We start from the raw sequence: 8785 nt of genomic DNA, 5'->3' as shown, positions 1-8785 counted from the left end.
CTCGACCTGATATTTTGCAGTCTGCGACGCCATTGTGGTCGACATATTTGAGGACATGTTCTGTCTCCTGTTTGGCTTCTGGAGAGTGAATAAGAAAGTGACTGCAAGAGAAATGCGCGCGTGTGTGCATGCGTGTGCTCAAATAAAGAGAAGGAGGACAGACTTTTATGCACCGACAGAGTGTAGCAGATAGGGCTCTTTGTGCTGATGTGTTCAGTGACCTTGTGCTTTCAATGATGGGCCTCTAGCTCCATTCACACAATAGCATGGCAAAATAGGATTCTTAGATACATCAGCACACAAGGAAGCCGGAGACTGAATCTCACAGATGCAACGGATCCAACACCTCAGGTTTCGTGCCATGAGATTGTGTGTATGAGCCTCACTATGAACACGCATGTGTGTGCAGTGCGATAGCGGAAATGGCCAAAATAAAGAGAAAGGAATGCCATCTATCACCAAGGCTAGATAGACCCCTACAGAGCCACAGGGTGCTTATTAAACTGCAGCACACAAGCCGGTAGATTAAAAGTCGAGGACTTGTGCTCCAGTACAAATCAAATTGAAGTAAAAACACCTTCAAAAGTATAAAATATAACTACACGCATGGGGAGTTTATACATGATTCTTTTCCGGTCGTTTTGTTGTTTTTACATGTTCTTGTTAACAGCAAATTCAAATCCTGGGATCATCCTCTGCCTTTCTACTATTATTATTTTTCAAAAGCTTTCAGTCCTTTTATGAGTAAAAGTTTATGCCACATTAATATAGATCCATAATGGTAGCCAGCCACCTCTTCTGAGGCCCGTGTAGTATTTTGGAATGCAGTAAAGGTGAATTACCGTAATTGTGAAAATTATACATTGTATGTGGTCTGACGCCTGATATGAATACTGTTGCATCTCAATCCAAGATTTAAAAAAAATGCAAAAGTAGACTTATATGTTCAAAAACGGTTCTTGACAAAGAAAAAAAAAACAATTCCCACTTCATAGTTCATCTCTTTTAATCATTGTGCTTTGAAGTAGCACATTCTCAGCACTCTGTGTGCTGCGTCCCCGTCTATCATCTGCTCATTTAGCTGTGATGTGATAAGACAGGTGGGGCTACGCCCACGCGAGATACATACTTGCGACATGGCTGGCTCTGTGGTGCATAAAACCTGACGTCTTTGTGCTCCTCATGTTGTGCAGATCAATCTCCTAGGCAGGTTCCCAAGAGAAACACAAAGCCTTACAGCTGACACGCTGCTGTCCCTCGCAGCACCCGCCTCTGCCTCAGAGAGAAAAGGACACTGAGAGTGGGGAAGAAATGTGGTGAAGTTTGTGTGTGGGGGAATGGATTAAGTCTTTTCACCCAGGATAAGAACCTGTCTTTTACAGAGAGAGAGGCTCCTTTGGAGAAGGACTTGATCCTTGGTCCTCCCTACCTATTATTTTTTTTCACCCTTTCTCTCGTCTCCTTCTCGCTTTTGTATTTCTCTCCCGCTCACTGTAATCCAACGTGACACAGTTACAGATGGTCTATCAATGCCACAGCCCATCAGAGCCCCATGAGCAAGGCCAACGGGGGTCTATGGGGACTTGTCCAGAAGCCTGCCTGAATCCTTTCTTAAAGGGGAAGTCAAGTCAAAAATGTCCTTTATTATAATGTGTATTCTACACCCCCGCTAGTGTAAGCACAGCATTCCAATTAATATTGCATTTGTGGAATACAAGTTAAACCCCAAAATCCACACGTTTTTATCCATTTCAGGGGAGGGCTATTTTGCGACTTGCTATCAACTGAAAATGAGATCAGTTTTTCAGGACTTGAATAACGACCAATCTCAATTCACCTGTTTTCTAAGTTTGATCATGTGATGCTCACAAGATGAGCAATGTTCCCTCTAAATGCCGATGCGTCTGCGCATTCATACAAACTCCCTGAACCTTGGATCACAATCCTCAGTCCAAGGTGAGCAACATCATACATGCAGACCGGACCAATTAGCACAATCCGTACAAATACGGTATACATAAGGTGCCACTTTGTCCACCCATAAAAAATGGAAAACATGTCAGTTAATAAAACACAAAAAAAATCTGGTCACCTGACCTCTGAAACGAGTGAAAGAGCCTCATTTAAAGGGGCTCGTGAAGTACGCCCACGTTTGGACTTCCTGAAAGGAGCGACCCGACGTGTCACCTGCAGCGTCTCGTCAGTTGTGAGTGCGACTGTCATCAGTAAGTCGTGTGTCAATCTATGCTTCAAACCTTCAGTAAAACAAGTGAGTATGCACCCTCATTTGCAAAAAAAGAGGTCTGACACATTTAATAGTTGTAGCTTAGATGTTTGCTGGAGGACGTGCAATATACTGTGATATATGAAGGATCCACAAGCGACAAGGAACGACAAGTCCGTGCTTTGGGACTCCACACAATAGATTTCTTCGGGGGGAAGGAGAGCAGAAACTAGAGTGACACTTTGATGGATGGATGTAGAATGGTACGAAAGTGAGGACAGGGCCTTCTGTGCCATCTCAGCATGGATATGGCATCCCTCAGGACAGGTCTTTCTATGTCTTCTCCCATATATCCACTCCAACTCTCAGATCTCATCTCTCAGTATCTGAAAAGGCAGAGCTCACTAATCGATGTTGAAAGTTGAAAACACATAGCTCTTTCTTATGATAATCACGCGGTGAGTATACCCCATATTCGGCAGATGTCATATTTATGCATATAGAATACAAGCTATATACAAAGAGACAATGTAATGCTGTTGAATATGGTAATCAACATGCAAATAATCTTCACTAAGCCGATGCCAATGTCAAATGCATGTCATTAGATGGTGTTTGATTTGCACAGGAAATGTATCAAAATTTATCAAGAAGTAAAACTAAGGCAGAAATGAGAATGACAATTGAGAAAATAGTCGGGAATTGTGGATGAGTGGGCAGCGAGCTTGGAGGCGACGGCGACCGCCTTGAGCCAAAACCTCCTGGTTGATTTGGTGTCCTTCTAACTTTGATGCTAATATGCAGATCAAATACACCAAACAGATATAGGGCACAATAACTGACGTAAACAGGCACGGATGACAATACTGTACCTCTCTTCAAACAACACCACCTTCGACTGGTCATAAATCTCTCCACAGCGCCCCCATGTTTAATTGTTTAACCAACAGAATTTCCTGTGGGATCAATTGTATTTGCGAGAGGTGGGGGACTCGAGTCACATGATTTGACTTGAGTCAGACTTAAGTCCCACATTTTAACCGCCCTACTCACTCTTGAGGACTTGGACACCGCAAGAACCAAGACAAGGGCACGGAAAATCCTACTGGACCCCCCGCACCCTGCTCACCACCTTTTCCAGCTACTCCCCTCAGGCAAGCGCAACCGATCCATGCGTACCAAATGCAGCAGACAGTTAAACAGCTTCTTCCCTCTCGCCATTAACTCCCAAAACAGTAACCCAAATCTACCTGTATAGTGGCTCTTTGCAATTTTGCACAACCCTGTGGAACAGCATTACCGCTATAATCACTGTAGCTCCAGCTCTGTACTCACTTGAACCACTGTCACCGACCGATCTATATTCCACAGCACCAGACACTTCAAAGCGTTCAAGGACATCTGCACAATTGCACACTCGTACATATTAAAAATACTGCTACGAGTCACTTTAAAATAGTGCAATGATTTTCTGCACCAACTGCACAACTGTTAGAGTATTGTATTCTAACACTGATCACTTTAGCTCTGCTGATACTTGCACATTGTCTCACAGCTGTCATTGGGTGGTACCACCGCACAATGGCATACTTACATTACATACTTATTTGTCATGTCCTTGTTTATGATATTAGTGTAGCCTGTACTACCGGAGACAAATTCCTTGTGTGTTCTACATACTTGGCCAATATAGATGATTCTGATTCTAATTTAAGACATGGCACTTGCTTACAGCTAAAAGATGGAATGATATGACTTGGCTGACTTGGTATTCATGAGACTGGACTTGAACTACATGACAAGTCTTGCTTGTTTACATTTGGACTTTTACAGTTTGAATTTTGTTATTTGCAAACAATTAAAAATGATTCCATCCATGCACTCATATAGTCTGAAATATTTTCATACAGGCTTACATTCATGTGCATGTATAACACCTTGAATCAAATGTTTTCATAAACAGGCGGAGTTATTAAGTGATGATCACACCTACCTTTTTTTTTTTTTTTTTTGCAAATCCGGTTGAGAAAACAGAGGTCTTCGAAGTGCTTGAAACAAGAATGCTAGTTGACACCGGCGTGTAATTCATCCGCGTTGCGAGAACAAAAACTGTATCGTTGCAAATTTTCTGGTCCATTTACGTGCCCTCTTCTTTTCTTTTGGCCACTCAAATAACTGTTTGCCTGAATGTGAACAGTACTTTGCCACACAGGGCCAAGACAATAACTCGGTAACAATGGCAAAGAGCAGTTAGCGGGACAATCAACAATGCAGTCCAATTGCTGACTGACACTCTGCATTCTGTAAATGATGTCATTCACCGGAGATTGCTGTACAAAAGTATTTTCATTGTTAAGTACTTATTAGTCGTATTTTATTTTGTATTTTTATTTGATTGATTATTATTCATGACTTCCACATATGGTACATATAGTATGTGACTTTGCACCCACCACTGGTGTCCCCCTACCTACTACACAACCTGAATTTGAACTACAGTATACAGAAGACGCACCTGTTCCGGCAGATGTTGTTCCAGTTGTTTTGTCTGTCATTTTTGCTTTTGTTCTTTTTACTCTCTTCTGTTCCTCAACCATATACAGCTACACACATATTGCTACATTATGCATTATTTAATTGCACACTGTCGAGCACTATCACATGATTTCACACATTTGCGACGAGAATCAGCACCTTTAAATGTTTAAAAAAGAAAATTATAATCCTACAGACCTATCACCATTTTACATATATACAGTACGGTATTTGTGCATTTGAGGAGAAAAGCCGTTGTTAAAGCTGAAGCTGAGTACAAATTGATAGGTAAGTTAAAGCGACAGAGAAAGAGAGTAAGTGAGAAGATACAAATAACTGACTTAATTACGTGAACCTTCTGTAATATGTGCAGTTGTAGCATTTCACTAGCGTAGCACAAGTCCGTGGTGTATGTCTGCGTGCATGTGTGAGACATCAAGGCGTGGGGTGTTGTGTGCCACACGGGGCCCCTCTTGTCAATTGCCTGTGTATCCCAGAATCCTATTAGGAGCAAGTCACACTTGGGTGGCACATTCATCATGGGCCCTGCACATTCAGATTGCTGTTATGAATATAATTAGAGAGGAGCACAGAGGAGATGTTCAGGGCACACGCACATACTTTCCCGTCGTGTGAGTTCACAAACACACGTCACAACAAACACACTTGTCTGTGTACCATATTACCATGCGTACAAAATATGATAACTCACAATCACATGAGGAACACATTATACTGTCCAAATGGCACTTAAAGGTTCATGTCTTATTCACACACACTCTCTGAACGGTGTAGCACTTGATGTCAAAAGCAAAACACACACACACACACACACACACACACACACACACACACACACACACACAGGCACGCCAATCTCGATGTCACACTATATTTTTAGAGACTCACTTCAAGTGTGAACCAATGAGTTCTCTTCCTATGAGCCTCAGTTTTTTTTTTGGACTATTTTTCTTTACGACTACTTATCAAATGACATTTAATGAGAGCGGTAATATATGCTAATATAAGTTTAAGGTGAAGGAATATCTGGAAAAAGAACATCAGGGACAGTTGTAGCATTTCAACATCAAATAGAACTTCCAGTAAGTAAGTAGGTCATGCACAGTATTTTTTTAAAGTTACCCTTTAGTTTATAATTCATTGACCGCCTAAAATAATCCGAAATCTGTTTCCAGCAGGAATATTTACCACTCTCCAAAATCTATTTTTAGAGTGGAGCGACAGAAAGGAAGATGAAACTCTTGAAAATCCTGACAACCAAAAATGTTGAAAAACTGTTGATCAAGAAAGTTGGGACTAAAATGTGCAACTGACCAAATACACACGTATTTCTTTGGCCTTTGACTGCACTACACCTTCAACTTTCAACTAGGAACATCAAAAACAGTCATATTGAAGAATATTATTGTACAAGTATGCAGCTAAATAAAGGTCAACTCAATATAGAGAGCCAAATGAGTACCGTATTTCACATTTAAAAGAAGAAAAAATGTTCTATGATGCACAAACAGAAGTCCCAATGATAACCCATTGATGTGAATTCCAGACAGCTGAGGGCAAAGAGGAAACATTCTTCCATGTCTGCAATCTGTGTGAGGCCTGTGCAAAACTCTCAATTAACCGTGCGTAGGAATGCTGCTCTACTGTGATGCCATTCTCATGTTTCTGTTTCTCTGTCTGCGCTTTGTACCGTATTTATTTGCCTCCCCAGTCTCCTTGGTGAGCACTGATGGGCTGGGCCTCCTGCACTGCACCTGCTGACAGTGACAATCAGATGAGTTTTTAGGCCCAGCAGAAGCAAAAGAAAGACGCCCGATTATTTCTCAATTGCTGTGTTTGTTTCTCACGCGCATCTTGAATGAAATAAACTCTGTTAATCTGGTCATATTTTTGTTGCCTGCTTTTCGGTGCAAGATTGATTGTTCAACACCTCAAAACAGGCATGCTCTCTGTCTTTTGAACGCTCATACACACACACACACACACACACACACACACACACACACACACACACACACACACACACACACACACTTTGCACACTCCGTCTGTCTCCCTGTAACTCTCACGCTCTCGCTGAGTGCGCAAGCAGGAATGTGGCCAAGACTCTTGGAGAGTCAGCATGTGTGTACCACCCTCCAAATGAGAGCCACGTGGAGAGAAATGCCTGCCATCTGAATGCTCTGTAATATCAATAATTGATGCTCTTGAGGAGTAGTAATTAAATTAGTTAATTATGCCAGTGAAATTACATGTAATTATGAGACTGGAGGGTATGTTTAGTAAATTAGTCTCATCCATGCTCAGTGTGTGAACTGCTGCCAAATCGTATTCCTCGATGATTCGGTAATTCCAATCCACTCTCTGCTTGTATCCATTCCAGACACCATCTGATCAGGATTACGTCGCTGCCACTGGAGGAATTTCTTTGTGCCCTGCCAAAATACACTGCATGACAGCAATGCAATAAGTGGTTCTGGAAATAACATCACATATTTTAGTAACACAGTACAATATATATATATATATATATATATATATATGGGACTCTCAATGTAAACAACACCTGCTTATTGAAGCATTATGCTGTCTTTAATCCAGAGTCTTATCAACCTTCAGTAATTATTATTGTTTAATAAAGATCCAGACAAGATGCATAAAGCCTTGTATATTGCATTTGTTAGCAGTGCCCGGCTGTCCTGTTTCCAAATGACTTTATTATGATTGTGTTGATCTGAAACCTTAAATACACTACCACTGCTTGAGCATATCCTTGCTTTAATTACGCATAGTCATTTGCATGCACTAGAAGTGCCTCGACCAGGACCGTCGCACTGATTTTTATTAGGAACGTTCTTTCACAAATGACAGCAATCTCCTTGGTGAGCACTGATGGGCTGGGCCTCCTGCACTGCACCTGCTGACAGTGACAATCAGATGAGTTTTTAGGCCCAGCAGAAGCAAAAGAAAGACGCCCGATTATTTCTCAATTGCTGTGTTTGTTTCTCACGCGCATCTTGAATGAAATAAACTCTGTTAATCTGGTCATATTTTTGTTGCCTGCTTTTCGGTGCAAGATTGATTGTTCAACACCTCAAAACAGGCATGCTCTCTGTCTTTTGAACGCTCATACACACACACACACACACACACACACACACACACACACACTTTGCACACTCCGTCTGTCTCCCTGTAACTCTCACGCTCTCGCTGAGTGCGCAAGCAGGAATGTGGCCAAGACTCTTGGAGAGTCAGCATGTGTGTACCACCCTCCAAATGAGAGCCACGTGGAGAGAAATGCCTGCCATCTGAATGCTCTGTAATATCAATAATTGATGCTCTTGAGGAGTAGTAATTAAATTAGTTAATTATGCCAGTGAAATTACATGTAATTATGAGACTGGAGGGTATGTTTAGTAAATTAGTCTCATCCATGCTCAGTGTGTGAACTGCTGCCAAATCGTATTCCTCGATGATTCGGTAATTCCAATCCACTCTCTGCTTGTATCCATTCCAGACACCATCTGATCAGGATTACGTCGCTGCCACTGGAGGAATTTCTTTGTGCCCTGCCAAAATACACTGCATGACAGCAATGCAATAAGTGGTTCTGGAAATAACATCACATATTTTAGTAACACAGTACACTATCACCAAATGTAAATATTTTTGCTTTATATTTTTATATTACTTCGCATTTCTCTGAAGGAGAAAGTCAAAAGAACGGCATGATGAATGGATTGATTTATTATCCTTTATCTGCGGAGGTCCTGCACCCATGAGCTGAGTTTGTGAAGGTTCAATGCCTTGCCCAAGGGCAGTGCTTGGGACGCAGAACAACGCCTCTCCAAATTCAACACCTGCACTACTTTTCATTACCATCTCTTTCCATCCACAGTGGGATTCGGCAAGCTGTCAATGCAAAGTTGAGTTCTCACTTCGCTTGACAAAATGTTTGGATTTATACTGCCTCAAATGAAGTACAAAATATATAACACACAC

This window comes from Hippocampus comes, unplaced genomic scaffold (genome assembly GCF_001891065.2).
Source record: "Hippocampus comes isolate QL1 unplaced genomic scaffold, H_comes_QL1_v1.1 scaffold135, whole genome shotgun sequence".
NCBI classification, from domain to species: domain Eukaryota; kingdom Metazoa; phylum Chordata; class Actinopteri; order Syngnathiformes; family Syngnathidae; genus Hippocampus; species Hippocampus comes.
This window is presented reverse-complemented; position numbering follows the sequence as displayed.